We start from the raw sequence: 19,184 nt of genomic DNA on the forward strand, positions 1-19,184 counted from the left end.
ACCAATTAAACATGCAACCCTGCAAAGTCAAATGATCCTAAATCATGGATGCAGGCACTGGGGCAGATACAAATGAGGCTAAGAATGCTGAACTCCACATTCAGCTGAACATGTCTGTTGAAAGCAGCAATTTACAGCCCTCTGAGAAGACCCAGCCTCCTAACCCACCTCCCATAAAACCCTTTCAAGTAGTTTCACAAGGGGATGCCACTTCTCTTCACCACCTACTCCCACTAACCCCTCATGGCCTCCTAATGGGAATTAGGTGCCAAAAGAGCCCCGAAAGAAGTTCAAAGCCTGCTGAGAGGAGCCTAACATTCACAGGATGTTAGACCAAGGAGGACTGAGTGTAAGATTGCTGTGGCCCTACACACAGCCACAGATGTATCCCACCAAGCTTTCTCCAGACCTTACCTAAGAGGTACCAGCAGCCATTCACAAGGGTGACTGTCCACTGGGGAAAGAGAAATGCGTAGTCTTTCCAAGGGTTACCGCACACTAGCTCTGAACTGACACTAATCCCAGGAGATCTAAAACGTGGTCCACCAGTCAGAGCACCCATCTCACTCCAGAGAGGAGGTGAGAGATAAAGTCAACCCTGGTATCTCATGGTGGGTCCAAGGGGAGCACAGGCCCATCCTGGGGTTATTTCCCTAGTCCTAGAATTTTAGTGGAAATAGATATACTTAGTAACTGGCCAAATCCCTGCATTGATTCCCTGTTCTGTCATAAAAGCCATTAGGGAAGACAGGGCCATGAAGAAGCCCTTGGAACTCTCCCCCGTTTCCCTACAAAGAAAGCAAACCAATAACTATACCCATCCCTGGAGAAGCTCACAAACCAGTACCACTATCAAAAATTTGAAGGATGCAGGGGTGTTGGTTCCTATTACATCCCCGTTTGGCATGCCTGTTTACCTAGACCAAAGGCAAAAGACCTTAGAGCATGACTATGCATCACTGCAGATTTAACCAGATGGTGATGCCAATCACGCCTGCAATTCCAGATGGGATATTTTTGCTGGAGAAAATAAGCATAACCCCTGACATCTGGTAAGCAGCTACTGACCTGGCAGAGGGTAAGGGGAACCTAAAATAAGTACTAGAAGAAAAAAGGAATGATTACCAATTTGAGCCAAAAGATTAGCTACAGACGCAGAGACTACAGCAGTTTTGTTTTAGTTTTTTTCTGTTACGTTACACAAAGAACACTAGCAGTGCCTCCATGGGGGAGCACGAATGAACTGGCTGCAGTGACTAGAGGACCTTGCGTTTTCCGAGTTAGGAACGGGAGCTTTACGCCCAAAGGGTGAGTGAATGCTAACGGACAGAAAGAGGAAGACTGCGCTGGATATTCTCTATTTTCCTTTTCAGATCCATCTCCACCCTGCTCCACACCCCAGGGCACCAACCTCTAAAGCCTGCACCCCACAGGCTCCCTTGCCCTCTAGCTGCTGGTTGGTTTCATCCAGAGAGGCACTGGCAGGACACGGGGTGGAAAGAAAAGGATCAGGAAACAGAATTCCTCACCCTGCTCCCTCCTGGGCAGGCTGCTGCTTGGCACTTGCTGCGTTCCTCTCTGTAAGACCAAAGCTTCTGTCAGGAGATCCTTTCTTCTTCCTCCTATGACTACAAATTGTACAAATGTACAGTTCTCTACCTCGGGTCCTTGGACACGTTTAAATTATCTGAGCCTTAGTTTCCTAATCTAGGAAGTGAAGCTAGCAACACTTCATATGGTTGTTTTAAGGATTCGAGATGAGTGTAAAAAACCCAGCACTGCACAGGCAGTCAATAAACTGAATCAAGTACATTAACAACTTGTTTCAAATTTGTTTTTATTCCTTCATTCAACAAACACTTATTAAAGCTTTCACTATGCATTAAGCAACAGAAAGACAAAGATAAAATTCTGCTTGCAAGGAACTTACCTAATGGGGTTGAATGATAAGCAATATAGAACTTTCAATAGTTGGCTAAGTATGATTTTAGATGTATGCATGGTACACTCTGAGAGCACAGAAAAGGGACACAGATGCAGACTGTCATGTATCCTCAGTCTTGCTAAAAATAAAGCCAAGCAGGTATGGGAGCAGAAGTTTGAAAGATATCACACTTGCTTGCCTCAATTTTCTCTGGAAAAAGGAGCTAAAGTCATAGGTTGGAAATGAATATACTGCTGTGAAGAAAAACGTAGAAAGATTAAATCACTTGCCCTAGCTAGTATTCAGCAAATAGGCGATAGAGCTAGGGTTCAAACCAAACCTGTTCAACTCCAAAATCTATATGTATTAGTTTGCTGTACCACATTGTCTCTCCTTAAGAAAGATTTTCCTTTCCTTAAAACTAAATCAAACTGGCAACCTAACAATATTTAACATTCAGTGGCTAAGCAAGATTATAAACCAGACTGTGCTTTACTTGTATCAATCTGATTGCTCCTCACAACAGCCCCACTGAGAGGAAACCCACCAGAAAATGAAGCATAAAAAGATGAAGTAGGGCTTCCCTGGTGGCACAGTGGTTGAGAGTCCGCCTGCCGATGCAGGGGACACGGGCTCGTGACCCGGTCCGGGAAGATCCCACATGCCGCGGAGCGGCTGGGCCCGTGAGCCATGGCCGCTGAGCCTGCGCGTCCGGAGCCTGTGCTCCGCAACGGGAGAGGCCGCAGCAGTGAGAGGCCCGCGTACCGCAAAAAAAAAAAAAGATGAAGTAACCCACCCCAGGTAGTGGAGTCAGGATTTGAACCAGCAGTGGTCTGACTTTAGAACCTTTACCCATTATACCACACTGCCTCTCCAACATATATATGCTCTAAAGAGTCCTCTGGAAGGCAATGAAGAAGGTTCATAGATGTTATTTTTAAGTAAAATTTTGAAAAAGCAACCCTATTGCTGTAAATTTAAGGTATATTTATTCTGTAAAACTGAAGCAATTAAAATTCTGCAAAATCATCCAGTGGCCAGGCAGCCCAATAAAACAGAATGAGAAGAGGACTGATGTAAGAATCCCACACTAAGAAAGAATAGAACAAAAAGCTGTGTTCACGTGGGAATAAAAGTTGGGACTTTGGGGCAGGTTAATAGGTATGCAGGGCTTTTCAAAGAGGAACCAGAAAAGAATCTGCCTTCACTCTGCTGGAGAGTCACAAGATAATCTTGTACATTGGTTCCCAGGAGCAGCTGGCTTGCCTAGGGGTAGATCACATGGCTCTAAGGAGACGTAGTTCAGATACTAACCCAGAAAGGAAGAGCTAACCTTAACATCCAGCTAATGAAATAACTCAGACAAGCCCAACATAACAAAAAGAAGTGGGTCAGATGAGGATAGAACTTTCAGAAGCCAGCTGGATCTTAGGAGTGAGAGTGCTTGGCAAAGATAATGTAACAGCTAGTAAATATTGTATTTATAGTGGTTCTCAACAGGGGAACATTTGGCAATGTCCAGAGACATTTTTGGTTGTCACAGCTTGGGCGGCTGCTAGTGGCTACATGTCAAGGATCATGCTAAGCATCCTACAATGCACAGGACAATCCCTACAACAGAAAATGACCTGGCTCAGAACGTCAGTACTGCTGAGGCTGAGAAACTAACATTTACTGAGTACTAACACCAGGCACCGCTTTATGTGTTCACATGTAACACATCACTTACTCCTCACAGAAGTGTCATTATTCCCATTTTACAGATGAAGAAACCTAGGCTATCAGCTCCACATCCTCACACCGCTTTGGGTGGCAGCACTGTGAAGTGAACACGGCTCTGACCCAAGAGCCCAGTGTGAACATGCTGCCTCTCAATTTCCTATGGTACTGCTGCACACACGCCCTTCTTCTAAATCACCTCTGGAGAAACAAGAGCTGACACCAAGTGTCCATTAGCACCTGGGTTATAGAGAGAGACACGCATAGGAAAAGCAGCTTTCAACTCGGCCACTAGGAGGGGTCAGTGCAGCACAGAGTGTCAGAAGTGCTGCTGAAGACATCACCCATCAACATCTCACCAACAGCTTAGTACAGTGCAGGCTGGGGGGGGGGGTCCCATCACAAGGACGATCAAGGGCTAAATTATGAAATAAAGACAATACAAAAAGGGATGCTACCACAGGATTTTTTAAAGCATTAATAGATTTATATTTTTAATTTGGGGCCTGTAAGAAGTAGAAATATGAAAAAAAGATGAAATTTCATGATAGAAAACTGTCCAAATTCATGTTATATTAAAATTTTTTTGATAAATATTGATTAAAATAGATGGATATTAGTTAAGGATTTCTTTTTTTTTTTTTAAAGAATTTTCCCCTTCATTACCATGCCCATCTTCTTGTCCATTGTATGCAATTATTGTCCTGGATCTTCTCCATCTTTGTTTCAGACAGCCAAAAAAAAATGTTCATAAGAAAGTCAAAAGATTCTTCGGCTTTTCCCTCTAAAATATAAGCAGAGACATTCTTAACTCCATTTCCTTCACAATCATGAAGACTGTTTGGTACTGACTAGTGGGCCCTACCCAAATTACAAGGTAGATACATTTATAATTATCAGTGTCCACTCAACTAATATGGCAGAGAAGGGTCAGTGATTCATACCAAAGCACAAAGGGAAATTAAGAACAATCCTGTTCCAAAAGGAAGGCGCAGGCCTAGAAGAGCTACAGATTTTCTTCATCCAGGGGGACAGCACTGGATGCTGTGTGTTTGGAAACAAGGATCCAAAGGAGGGAGCCGACAGAGGCAGTCGAGGAAGAGACAAAAGAAAATCTGTGCACAGGCTATGGGCATGGCATGGGGACTGGTATGAGAAATGGGAGATGGGGACTGACCCAGAGAATAAGAAAAAGAACTGGGGGTGGGATGAGGGCAGGAATTATTCCCTAGGAGGGTACAGGTCAAGCAGATAGGTTTCATTTTAAACTATATTAAAAGCATCTTCCCAGGACACTCTTAACCCCAAGCTAACTGGTTACTTTATTGAAAGTTTACTGTAACAGTATATAATCTGTATCTGTTTATTTCCCCCTCACAGAATACCAGCTCCAAATATATCTGAAATGTTTCAAGAGAAACAAAGCACATCTTTGTCACATCTGTAAATTAAGTTCATTGCAGAAGAGGTGAAAATTCTAACAGGATCTGCCGATGGAAGATACATAGTAACCTTCCCACACATATCACATGATGAATCCGTTACAACTTTTCCTGTTTTCCTTCCTTACTCCTATATCCTTTCTCTAATTCCCACCCCACCCCCTCTTTGATTTCTCTCTCATTCTGTAATCACAAAGCAGTCCTAGTTTTTCGTAGGTTTATTGTACCTCTTACTTGAGACATCTTTTATTTATCCTAATTCTCGATAAAGAAAAGTGATATAAGAATCAGAAATAAAATCTGTGCAAAATATCCAATGGGGAGGCACAATACAGAATAATCTGCACCCAACAATTTGATAGGGCTGTTCCAGAATCTGGACAAAAGTTATGTGAGTCTGTTGGTTTTCTGAAACTGGCTGCATTTTATTAAAGACATCTGAGGAAGGGACTGAGTGAGGAGGTGGAAGTAACTGCTGACAGTCCCTTGTTCTCCAATACCAAAATCAAAACAGGAAGAAACAGGAAGGCCTGAAACTTACCGCAACTAACATGCCCCTCTGCTGGTTCCAGAACAACAGCGCAAGGGTGTAATTGCAGCAGCAATGCTCTGCTCTACTCTCCTTGGCCTCCCAAGGCCACCATCTTGGGTTCCCCATCACCAGAACGCCTGCCCTACTTCCAGCTTCCCAAGCTTTCCCACTGAGAGGCACACTACCACATAGAACACTTCCAAGGATGACTCCCTGGGGGACTGTGATCACTGGCAGAGAGATGGGGGGATGGTTGACTACACGAGGCAAAAGAAAAGTGAAGGGGGGATTCACATGGAACCACCAGTGACAAAATACTGCAGGCCACAGGAAGCCTAGGGTAAAGCTGCTTCTGACTGGGGAGGTTGGGAGAATTCAGATTGAGGAGGTATCAAAAAATCCAAAAAACAAAAACCTAACTAAAAAAAAACCCCACAAAAAAAAACAATCACCATCACATCTCACAGAGTCTCTTGGGAGCACCTCCAACCTGGGATCTCTGCTCTGTTCTAACCCCCTTCCAATCCATTCTTCCCACAGCAGACAGAGTGATTTTTTTAAATCACTGTAAATCTGATAATTTCATGCCTTTGCTTAAGCTCTTTCCAGAATCACCAATTTCTCCCCCTTTACTAGATCAATTCATTACTATACATACTAATATGCTAAAATACCTTAATAAAATTCTCCCTAAAAATACAGATTGATTTATTTAACAGATACTTACACAGTGCTTACCATGTACTACAGATATGTAATTAGTCTATGCCCCAACTTTCATTATTTACATGAATGATCCTATCTGATAACACCCTTAACTAAGGCGTTTTATAAACAAGGAAAACTCAGGGTAAACACAGGTGTATAACAGGGTGATATGGATACTTTACTTCAAAGCAAATATTTGCTTTCAAGATTCTGCTTCTGACAGTAAAACTTCACTGGTTAGCACATTAGAAGAAATTTCCCAAAGGACAAAATTTACAACCAATTACAAATTCAAATTATCATACACTTTAAATATAAGCTGTAGTATGTTAGCTTTAAATCCTGACCTACGTTAGCTGTTGTCAGTAAAGATAATATGCAGAATTTTACCTTAAAGTTTCAGCATTTCAAAAATTAGGACTTAACTCAATCAAATATGGGCGGAAGATCTAAATAGACATCTCTCCAAAGAAGACATACAAATGGCCAAAAAGCACATGAAAGGATGTTCAACATCACTAATTATTAGAGAAATGCAAATCAAAGCTACAATGAGGTATCACATTACACCGGTCAGAATGGCCATCATCAAAAAATCTACAAACAATAAATGCTGGTGAGGGTGTGGAGAAAAGGGAACCCTCCTACACCGTTGGTGGGAATGTAAATTGGTACAACCATTATGGAGAACAGTATAGAGGTTCCTTAAAAAACTAAATGCAGAACTATCATATGATCCAGCAATCCCACTCCTGGGCACATATACGGAGAAAACCGTAATTCGAAAAGACACATGCACCCCAATATTCACTGCAGCACTATTTACAATAGCCAAGACATGGAAGCAACCTAAATGTCCATCAAGAGAGGAGTGGATAAAGAAGATGTGGTACATTTACACAATGGAATATTCCTCAGCCATAAAAAAAGAATGAAATAATGCCATTTGTAGCAACATGGATGGACCTACAGATTGTTATACTGAGTGAAGTAAGTCAGACACAGACAAATATATGACATTGCTTACATGTGGAATCTAAAAATCGTACAAATGAACTTATATATAAAACAGAAATAGAGTCACAGATGTAGAAAACAAGCCTATGGCTACCAGCAGGGAAAGAGGGGGGGATAAACTGAGAGACTGAGATTGATATATACACAGTACTATATATAAAATAGATAACTAATAAGTACCTACAGGGAACTCTACTCATTACTCTGTAATGACCTATATGGGAAAATAATCTATAAGAATGGATATATGTATATGTATAACTGATTCACTTTGCTGTACACCTGAAACTAACACAACATTGTACATTAACTATACTCCAATAAAAATTATTTTTAAAAACCCACAAAAATTAGGATTTATATACATATATTTTTTCCCTACCAACTCTTTCCTGTCAACAGAAACTGCAGATTCATTCCAGGAATGGTAAAATAAATTTAGATGATACTTGTAAGAAAATAAATTAGGCTAATGGGTGCCCTAGAATGGGAAAACCCCAGTTGAGGTTTGGGAGGCAAGAGAAAAGAAAAGAGAATTAAATTGCAGAAGTGTCTACACAAGTTCCTGAAACAAGTTTTAATCTATTAGAAAAAAATCACAAGTAAAATAAAAGCATTCACTCAACTGGAATATGTGCAAGCGTATGTTTATAATGAAATGAAGCAAAACATAGTAAACCAAATGCTGATAGAAGACTTAATAAAACTGAAAGCTTCAACAAGAGACAAATTCAAGCATCTTGTATCTATCACCTTTCTCTGAAGAGTTAAAAGCTTCTGGCATATATCTTCTCCATATATCCAGAAAATAAATGACGAAAGAAATACGAACATTTTATTAAACAATGAAGGGAAAGAAGGTAAACTATTCTCCACAGATCAAAAAAGGAAGAGAATGTTCAGTCCTACCAGCTCAGAAAACAAAGGGAGACAGTATTATTCGTGCCTAGAGATGCAAAAACAAAATAAAGCTTAGGAATAATTCCTCACAAGAAAATCCAAAGCTGCAGATGGCTCCATGAAGTCTGTCTTGTCCTAATGGTTTTCTGAGTGAGTTTATGTATTTTTTAAATTTAATTAATTAATTAATTTTTTGGCTGCGTTGGGTCTTTGTTGCTGCGCCCGGGCTTTCTCCAGTTGCGGCGAGCTGGCGCTACTCTTTGTTGCGGTGCGCGGGCTTCAGCAGTTGTGGTTTTCAGGCTCTAGAGCACAGGCTCAGTAGTTGCGGCCCACAGGCTCAGTTGCTCCGCGGCATGTGGGATCTTCCCGGACCAGGGCTTGAACCCGTGTCCCCTGCATTGGCAGGCGGATTCTTAACCACTGTGCCACCAGGGAAGCCCTGTGTATATTTTTTAAACTTGTGCCTGTCCACCTTCGTGGATGTTGGGTTTGTTGCTCTCCCTGTACTTACTCCCTTCTAAAATCCAGACCTCAGTAACTTCATTGGAATCTTTTTAGGACTGAATGTCACCTGCCTTCTTCCTGAAGTGTCTATATTGTAGAAATGATGGTTGAGGCTCAATATTTAATGACTTAAAGACCCATTAAGGAGAACTTTAAGTTCACTTTTATTTAAAAAACAAATAAGTGGGTGCATATCTTATTTTTCCTCAAAAAAGTAACTGGAATTTGTGTGTGCATGCTTTCTGTCCTCCAGGAGCTTATATGTAGCAAAAAAGAAAAGACAAATGCCCAAAGAATTACAATTCAAGGTAGAGTGTGATAAATTCTTAAAAAGGCATGAAAAGTCACTAGAATTCAGAGGAAAGCAATACCACATCCAACTGAACTTATCTAGGTATTTGGGGTAGTGGTAACATGTAAGGGAGGTTTTGAAGCCTGGACACTCAAAAACAGAAAGAGCAGCATAAGTTCTCGGTACAAACAGGTTAACAGTCATTAGTCTAATTTGTCTGAACTCCTGCCTACTTGGGGGAAAAGGCGGACTCATTAATAAAAAGAGAGAGAAACTGTCATGAAGCAACCTTGGGATTTTACAGGGTATTACCATTAAAGCCTTATTTTACTTTCACATTTACAAGCATAAGTTGGAAATCACTTTTCTTATATACAGGAGATAGAGACTGTAAAAGTGGATTTGAGATCATGTTGCAGAGAACTCTGAATGCCAGATTTCTCACTCTGGATTTCATTCTGCAGATAAGAATGTGAAGGCAAACGAAAAGGGAGCTGGTAGAGCTGTAGGTGTAGAGGAGGAAATGAAATGGAGGAGCGCCTGAAGAAATGGGAACTTGGTAACTACTGGAATGGCAGGTTTGCAAAAAACTGGAGAAGTCAGTAGCTATTTGCACATGGAGTGCCAAGTAGAAGGAGGACTTAACGTTGCCTCAAGGTTTTATTCCTGGGTAACAGGAGAAATAACCAGAAATGGGGAGAGGGTGGAGCAGGGCAAAATGAATTGTGAATTGGCTTAAGTACTTACTAGCCCTAGTTGGAAATGTCTGCATGTGACACGCTCTGGTGCCAGGCATTGTTTCCAGGCGCTTAAGGTACAGCAGTGAACACAAGAGGCAAGCACCCTGCCCCCGTGGAACTTACCATCTAGTGGCAGACAAGAGATAATAGACAGATAAATAGACAAATACATATTATAGGAAGAGTAGGGTTTTATGGCATTTTAAATAGGAGGGTCTGACTGAGATAGTAACATCTGAACAAACACCTACAGGTGAGGGAGTGGCCTCTACAAGGGGCCAGGACAAGTCAGCAACTAACAGACCAATATCTCCAAATGATTTCACTCCATGATGCTTTTGAAGTTAGCAGCAACTGCAACATATCTCTTACAGGAGGGGACCCAGTCCTATTTCCTTGGGCTAGCATTCCATGCCTATCTTACCCAATCAAGAAAACGTCACTAATAACACAATGATAACAAACTGCCTAGAAGGTCAATTTATTTATACTGGCTGTTCACATTCCCTACATGAGAGAAAAGGACTGCATAAAACAACAAAACCAAAGCACTGTTAGAACATGTTTGTACAAAGCTTAAGAAGACAATCCTCTTGTTCTCAAAGCAATCACTGATGTAGCAACTTTCAGACTTGTGATTTAAATCAAAGGTGCTGAAGAATGATTATGAATCATGCAGTTAAGCTACCAAGCAGGATGTTGCTGAGAGAAAAATTATTCACAGCACCATAAAACTGTCAAAAATAAAAACATTACTATTATCAACACAAGAAGTAATATCATCCTTTGCTTTTATAATTTGTTGCTCAGCAGAGCTGAATTCTGGTCTAAGCCCTGTCATTTATTGGTTTTGGGTTTTTGGGCCTCATCCTTATTTATAAAGGGCAGCCCATCTGATTTTTCAGATTCCTTTCAATTCTGAGTTTCCATGTGACAGGTTACGATTCTTATGATGTTTATTTAGTTTATGTATTTGGGTACTCTGGTTTACCTCATTTTGCAATAATATTACAAATAAGCACCCACCCAAAATAGTACAACTTATAAGTTCTGTATAAAGTGATATGAACTTCTTTTCAAGCACCAGAGCTTGGTGCTTAAAATGAGGCTACACTCACTGGAAAAGTGCTGCCTTTCTTCATGCCTCTTTCAGAACAACCTTGAAGACTGAGGTTTCTGTATCATTTGAGAGTGGCTTTGATTTGGAGCAAGGTAGGTGGATCACGTCTCTAGTACAACAGAAGAGTAATGAGACCTTTTCCAGTGGGACTCAGTCTTTGAATACTGTTCCAAAGGAATCCCCAAGCAACAGCTCTGCAGAAGGTTTTTCTTTCTGCAGCTTTGAAGATTAATGCCCATCTGACTGCATAATAAAGAAAACAGCCAAAGTTATTGTGGACTATGAGGCAGACACTAAGTAGTAACTCATTTAATCCTCATAAAAATCCTATAAGGCTGCATCTCTTCTTATTCTCATCTTTCATATGCAGAAGCAAAGTCATAGATAAGTTAAGCAAATTGCCCAAGTTTTCACAATTAATAAGTAGATTCAAAGCCTGCTCGCTTAATCTCTACAATCCACTGCCTGTGTAAACCCTGGTGTCCTTGTTTAAATAACAGTCCCATTACCAGTCGCACTCTTCCTGCAATCTGAATAACACGAAGTCAAAATAAAGCCGCATCGTAAGTTCACTACCGAGTTCTCCTCCAGTCCTGAACCACAAACCAGAAATGTATTTTAAAGAATACAAAGTCTCTGAGGTCTCTCGAGATTTGTGTGGTGCGTGGAGAGGGGGTGCTTCCCGGAACTAATGAGGTGAACAAGTGCTGCAAAACTAGAGCCCGACCCGGTCTCCCTCACTCGGGGTACTCACGCCACGCGGCCGCCAGCCAGCGTCCTGCGCTCCTACTCCGCGCGGAAGTGGCACCGGGGCCCGTCCGGCCAAACCACACCTGCCTCAGGCGCGCGCCCGCGGGGTGCCTCCACCTGGCCCACGCGGCGCAGGACCCCCTGCCCATACTTACCTTCGGGGACCCACGCCCGGCGTGTGGCGAGCGGGAAGCGCCGCCACAGCTGCGCCACACTCCACCGGGTTCTACGCCGCGCCTCCCGCCCCCAGCGGCGCGCGCCGCGCTCGCTGCCCGGGCCAGACCTCCGGGCCCCGACTCCTGCGGCAGGGCCCGCCCCCACCAATCAACGGCGCCGTCTGGGCCGTTGGCCCCGCCCAAAGCGTGGAGGCAGGGCTTTTGCTCACTCAGCTCCGCCCCCGGCTCGCTCCGGGGTCTGTGCTTCGGAGAGGAGCTGTAGGCAAGGGTGCCCCTGGGAACGGCCTGCGGGTGTGTGACCCCGAGGGAGGAAGGGCTGGATGCAAGCAGAGGGAAGGGATAAAAGGAGAGAGACAGCCGTTGGGGTAAGAGGAAGAAAGGCTTGGGAAGGGGAAGAGAAGCCACTCTCCCCGGGTTCCAGCTAAGGTGTAGGACTGCGTGAGACATCTTAAAATAACGGCGTTCACTTAGGGCACTGACTAATCTCATTGTCTTCGGGCAGGGCAGGAGTCACACACGGATTCTGGGTTCCATGCGTGAGAAGTCACAGGGAATGGGGTTTAGAGGGGCAAAGAAAGGAAGTAATTCCTTTACTGATCTCCACCACACAGCCTCTTTGTTTTAAAAATTGTGGAAAGGACTCCCAGTAAGAATCCTCACTCCAGACTTAAATAAACGTTAATCATTCCCTCTCCCTTCAAACAGCTCCCCTCATACAACTTTTCAAGAGAGCAGACCTGAGTTTGTCATTAATGCCCATAGGGTACGACTGCAAGGTTTGCGACGGCGTGTATGGATAGAGAAAAAAATCAGACTACTGGAAAGGAATTATCTTAACTATTAATTTATTTGATTTGGGAAGGTGAAAAACGATTTGAGGAATCAAGTCAATAACTAATTGAATTATGGTGGGGTAAACACAAGACTCACTTTGCCAGCAAGCAGGATTGATACACAGTAACCTTTGCTAGAAGAATTTCAGAAAATAATGCCAAGAGGCCAGCCTAGCTGTGTGGCCTGAAGGAAAGTCACAATAAGGAAGTCCTCGATTTCCTTATCTGTAAAATGAAGAGATTAGGCCAGGTGCCCTCATGATCTCTAAATGCCCTTCCTCACTCCACGTCATCCTGCCAGGTTCAACAATTAAAGGAGGAGGACCACAGGGAAAGCGCTGTCCAGTCGGGAGCCACACAGAGAAATCGGGAATTTTTAGAAAAAGCCTCAGGGATCTCTGGTATCATTTCATTCAAGCTCTCCTCTCTGACTTTTCTATTTGTAATAATAATAACACTCTACTCCTAGCTCAAAACTTCAGGCTCTTTTTCCCACTCAATCCTCACATTTAGTCACTAGGTCTTTGGTTTTCTCCAAAGAGAGAAAACCAAAGAAAACCATTTCTCTTCAATGACCCTTCTCATTTTCACTGTCATCTCTGTGCAAAGTACAAATTCAAAGAACTCAGAATCTTGCATCTGACCCCTACCTACTTTTTCTACCTAATCTCCAACCACTCTCTGTGTACACATTTGTCTGACAGACTGTCTCCTCACTGTACAGTATCCACAATGTAGAGTCAACAATCCTGCCGCTGCAAACTTAACAGCCACTGCTTCTCCACTCAGAATACCTCTCCTCAGTCCTAGCTACCTGTTGGGACTATGATAGCTCAGCTCAGGGACCTCTCTATGCAATAAAACTGCTATAATGCTTAGAATCTGTACTGCTCCACTTGGCACTTAGCAAGAACTACCTTGTTTTGTTTTCTCTCTTATTTATCATATTTATCTTCAAAACTAAACCATAAGCTACTCACTGGATATGCCCAGGTTCCAGCCAATCCAGGAAGAAAAAGCTATTTTCAATATCTCAAAAACCCTAAAAGAAATTATATGTTCATCAGCAATTGGGCTATCCAGGTTACCCACAACAGCAAGATTCTCTGTTTTTGTCTGAAATTTTACTGAAGTAACACCAATTACTTCAAGTGAACCAAAGCTTTGATGGATAGTTATACGTGACTGATTCAAAAAACAGGAAAATAAGTTATTAAATAAGACTTGTTTTGAAGACTAAATCTTTGAGATTCATGGAGGTACATAAAAATAAAAAGTAACCTACCCATTCTTTGTCACCCCATTGCCCAAACAGGTGATAAACCCATAGTAAGTGCTTAAAAATATATTCATCTGACTATGGTTATTTTCCATTTTCCTTAAGTCCCCTCTCTCCCTTGCTGTAATTAAAATACTGGTCTTTTCTTTTTCATGCAGATAAAATAGTTGGAGTTTCCCCTTCTAATTCCAAATAAACTTTCAAGAATAAGATAAACAAGAATCACTCAGTACTTCTTGGAGTTGGACTAGAAAGGTTTTTAGTGTTCCAGAAATAAACCCTCGATTCACAGTAAATTGCCTGTGTTAGGGGGCCCTACATACTATTAAGCTCTTTAGAAAGTAAAATTTCCTTAACTGCAACCTTGCCGAAATGACACAAGTAGAAGCAGAACCAAGTTTGCAGAATGACTAGCAAGTAAGAGTGAAAACTGATTTGCAATCTATCAATGGCTCCTTGTGTTTTGAAAATGTCACTGGCATGTTTAAAGGAAGCCCCAGAGCTCTGAGGTCTGGCCCAAACAATCTATAAATCACTAGTCACAGCAAACCTTTCTAATATTCTGGAGATTTAAGAAGTATTAAATAGGCAGACTAAACAATAGTCACACTTCATTTTACAGAGTGGTTATACCAGAGGCTTTTGGTTAAAGACTCTTGGAACTTTTCCTCTCCTCAAAGTGTGAGGTGACTATTAAGAATAGAGCCTTGAGGGAACTTCTGAATCCAGCCAAGATGGAGTAACAAGAACCATATTTGCCCTCCCACCTAAACCAACAACAACAAAAATGAGCCAGACAAAATAAATAAAACAACAGTTTTTAAGATATTAGATGTCATGCAGTAAAGGAGAGTGATCCCTCAGGGATGGGAAATGAAGAAGGTTTACCCCAGCTTACTACCTTCAGAGACATTACAGGCCATGACATAGGAAAGGGGAATCGCAGGAGAGCCCAGCAGATTCCCTGAGCTGAGGAGACGGAGCTGTGAGTTCAGGGAGAACAAGATGGTTGGAGTTCACAGGACAAAGTATGGGAGACATAACAACAGAGGATCCCAGAGATCTGCAAAGGGTCCTCCTCCTCAAGAATTCAACAGAGTTGATCAGTGCATGCATGTGAGGAAACTACCCAAGGCTGAGGAAAGAACAAACCATTGAAAGCATGAGAAGGAACAGTACTGGGCACTCGCAGAGGGACAGGAATAGTGGCTGTTCACACCAGGCTGACTAGAAAACCTCCCAATTCAATGCGGAGAGTACTCAGAAAGGTCTTGCCTTAGTACTGGTTAGGCCTAGGCCTAGACTGGTTAGTTAGGCCTAGACTAAATGCTGCTTGGATGCCACCAAAAAAATAAAAGATCTGAAAGGATCAAACTATTTTAAAGCAATTTAACTGCATCTGAAGTTAAAATGCAAACATCTTTACAGGAATACAAAAATATTCAGCACCCAACAAGATAAAATTCACAATATCTGCCATTCAATCAAATATTACAAGGCACAGCAAGAGGCAGGAAAATATGACCCATAATGAGGAGAAAAACCAATCACTGAAACTAACCAACAACTGACACAGATGTTAGAACTAGCAGACAAGGACATTAAAACAGTTATTACAATGGTAATATACTTAAAAAATTAAGTAGAGACAAGGAAGGTAAAAATTTTCTAAATCCAACTTCTACAGATGAAAACAATCTCTGAGGTGAATAATACATTGGGTGGGATTAACAGAAGAGTAGACATTGAAAAGGAAAGGATTGGTGAGCTTGAAGACACACAACGGAAACTTTCCAAAATGAACTATACAGAAAAAAAGAAAAGAGAATCAATGAGCCATGGGACAAGTTCAAGCAGCCAAATATAATTGTAATTAGAGTCCCTGAAGGAGGGTTGGGGAAGGAGATCAGAAAAGACGTGTGAAGAAATATGACTGGTATTTTTCAAAATTTGACGAAAATTATTAACCCACAGATTTGACAAGCTCAATTAACCGAAACATTAGGAACATGAAGAAAACTATACCAAGACATTTCATAATGAAATAATTAAAAACTTGTCAGTGATAAAGCAAAAATCTTAACAGCAGCCAGAGGAAAAAAGGCAGACTATGTATGGAGGAACAAAGGCAAAAATGACAGCAGATTTCTTGTAAGGAATAGTTCAAGGAAAAGATAGTGGAGCAACATCTTTGAAATACTGAACAAAAAAATTGTAAGCCTAGAATTCTATACCTAGCAAAAACATCTTTCAAACCTGAAGGAAATACAAAGATTTTTTTCAGACATATAAAAAAAAAAGCCAAAGAATTCATAACCAGCAGACCCACACTACAAGAAATGTTAAAGCAAGTCCATCAGACAGAAGGAAAATGATTCCAGGTTTCTGGAAGTATAGATGTGCACTAGGAATGAAGAACACTGGGAATACAGGTGATAAGAACACTGGGAATACAGGTTTCCCCTGCTATCCAAAAGTAGAGTCTTCCTATGAAAGCTTTCATAACCCAAAATGGTGTAAAACTAAGTCAAAACGATATTTAGAAAGAACAACACCGAACGACTTAAACTGCCTGATATTATAAAGACATAGTAAAGCTATAGTAATCAAGACAATGTGATCATTAGAACACACAAATAGATAATTACAACAGAATAGACAGTGAAATAGAGCTTTGTGACCTTCGAAAGAGAAATTGCCTAAAGTATCACAACCACTCAAAAATAAGACTTAAATCCAGGTCTCCAACTTTAATTCCTGAGCTCTTTTCACTGTAACTGCCTTTCTTATCCAAGCTCATGTCTTCAATTTTCATCTCCATACAGTTGGCCACAATACATTTACCTGAAGCATGACCTCTTTCCCAACTCTAGTTCCAAATTTCCAGCTACCTGCTAAATATCTCCCCGCCAAAATAAATAAATTCATAGTTTTCCCTTCAAGCATATTCTATTAATATTACCTCCTAATTAGTACCTAATTCTATTAATAGTACCTCCTTTTACCAAGTCATACAAGTTCAAAACCTTGATTCTTCTGGGACTTCTCCCTAGATCTTCCCTCCCTTTCCCATTTAGGTTCTCAGAGCCTTTGATAATTTTTTTTTCTTTTTTTCTTTGTTTTGGCCACACCATGTGGCTTGTGGGATCTTAGTTCCCCAACCAGGGATCAAACCCGGGACCACAGCTGTGAAAGCACCGAGTCTTAACCACCGGACTGCCAAGGAATTCCCGATAATTTTGTTTTCTTAGGCTAGAATAGGCTAACTCCTCATCATTCAGGTCTTAATTAAACAGCTGTCCCTTAGACAGCCCTCTCCTATCTAAAGAAGGCCTTCCTCTGTTATCTCTATCATAGTAGCTTGTTCATTTTCTTCATACAGCATTGATCACAGTTTGCTCTTTATTTCACTGTTTACTGTTCCACTGTACCTGCCCCATTAGAGTGCAAGGTCTATGAAAGCAAAATAACATATCCATTTGTTCACTATAGCATCCTTAGTGCCTAGAGCATATAATAATGGAGTGCAAATCATTAAGTGAATGAAGAGATTTGTTTCAAGTCTGACTCCACAATCTCTCTGGCAATTGTCCCTCTTCACTCCCACAGTTTAGGTCCAAGCCAACCTGTTGTGCTAATTTTCTAATGGTCTCCTAGTGTCCTCTCTTGTTCTTTTCCTATTCATGTTGTAAAATGCTGTCTAAGGAGAATTCTAGTCATGTCATTTTCTCTGTTCAAAAATCTTTAATAATTGTAATGTAATCTCTATCAAAACTCCAAAAGCCTTGTTTTGCAGGAATGGAAAAACCGATCCTCAAATTCATATAGATTTTCAAAGGGCCCTATATAGCCAAAACAATATTGAATAAGAACAAGGTCTCACACTTCCTGATTTCAAAATTTATCACAAAGCTATAATAATCAAAACAGTGTGGTTCTAGCATAAGGATAGATCTATAGACCACTGGGATAGAATTGAGTTAATAAATAGACCTATACATCTATAGCCCACTAATTTTCAACAAGGGTGCCAAGATCACTCAATGGGAAAAGGATAGTCTCTTCAAATGGTGCTTGGCCAACTGGGTATTCGCACGCAAAAGAATGAAACTGGACTCCTACTTCACAACATATACAAAAATTAACTGAAGATGGATCAATGAACTAAAAGAGTTAAAACTATAAACTCTTGGAAACACAGGGATGAATTTTCACAACCTTGGATCTGGCAATGGATTCTTAGATATGACACCAAAAGCAGGAGCAATAAAAGAAAAAATAGATAAACTGGACTTCACCAAAATTAAAAATGTTTGTGAATCAAAGGTCATTATTAGGAAATTAAAATGACAACCTATAGAGTGAGAGCATATAACTGCAAATCATATATCTGATAAGAGTCTAATATCCAGAGTAAAGAACTTGTACAACTCAACAACAAAAAGATAAATAACACAATTAAAAAGTGGGCAAAGGACCTGAATAGACATTTCTCCCAAGAAGATATATAAATGACCAAAAAGGACATAAAAAGATGTTCAACATCATTAGTCATTAGGGAAATGCAAATCAAAACCACAAAGAGATACCACTTCACACGCACTAGGATAGCAATAATCAAACAAGTAGAAACTAAGTATTGGTGAGGATGTGGAGAAATTAGAACCCTCATACATTGTTGGTAGAAAAGTAAAATGGTGCAGCTGCTGTGGAAAACAATTTGGCAGTTGTTCAAAAAGTTAAACAAAGAATTACCACAGGACCCAGCAATTTCACACCTAGATATATACCCCAAAGAACTGAAAACAGGTACCCAAATAAATATTTATATATGTATGTGAATAGCAGCATTATTCAAAACAGCCAAAAGATGGAAACAACCAAACGCCCATCAACACAGACAAATTGTGATACAAATACTCGATGGAATACTATTCAGTCATAAAAAGGAATGAAGTGCTGATGCATGCTACAATGTGGATGAACCTCGAAAACACTGGGCTAAGTCAAAGAAGTTAGACATGAGAGTTTACATCCTGAATGAATCCACTTACATGAAATACTCAGAATAGGTAGATTCAAAGAAACAGAAAGCAGATTGGTAGTTGTTAGGGACTGAGGGGATGAGAGAATAGGCAATAACTGTTCAATGGATATGGGGTTTAATTTGGGAGTGACAATAATTTTTTTAAAAATTTTTATTGGAGTATAGTTGATTTACAAGGTTGTGTTAGTTTCAGCTGTACAG

The 19,184-nt window shown here is 40.9% G+C and overlaps 1 protein-coding gene across 4 annotated transcripts in view; it reads right to left on the bottom strand.

The window, feature by feature from the left end:
* LOC114895388 (serine/threonine-protein kinase Sgk3) overlaps positions 1-19,184 on the bottom strand; it is a 111,176-nt gene that overhangs the window by 52,596 nt on the left and 39,396 nt on the right. Inside the window, exon 1 of one of the 4 annotated variants that reach the window (XM_029222712.1) lies at positions 11,804-11,898. The exons of 2 other annotated variants lie outside the window; for them this stretch is intronic. The gene's annotated coding sequence lies outside the window, so the exon portion shown is untranslated. Of the gene's footprint in view, positions 1-4,309; positions 6,597-11,803; positions 11,899-19,184 lie in introns of those variants that run through there. One more of the 4 variants, XM_029222711.1, reaches the window with a different exon arrangement.

Source organism: Monodon monoceros, unplaced genomic scaffold, assembly GCF_005190385.1.
Source record: "Monodon monoceros isolate NGI ecotype Baffin Bay Population unplaced genomic scaffold, NGI_Narwhal_1 Super_Scaffold_14, whole genome shotgun sequence".
Lineage (NCBI taxonomy): Eukaryota > Metazoa > Chordata > Mammalia > Artiodactyla > Monodontidae > Monodon > Monodon monoceros.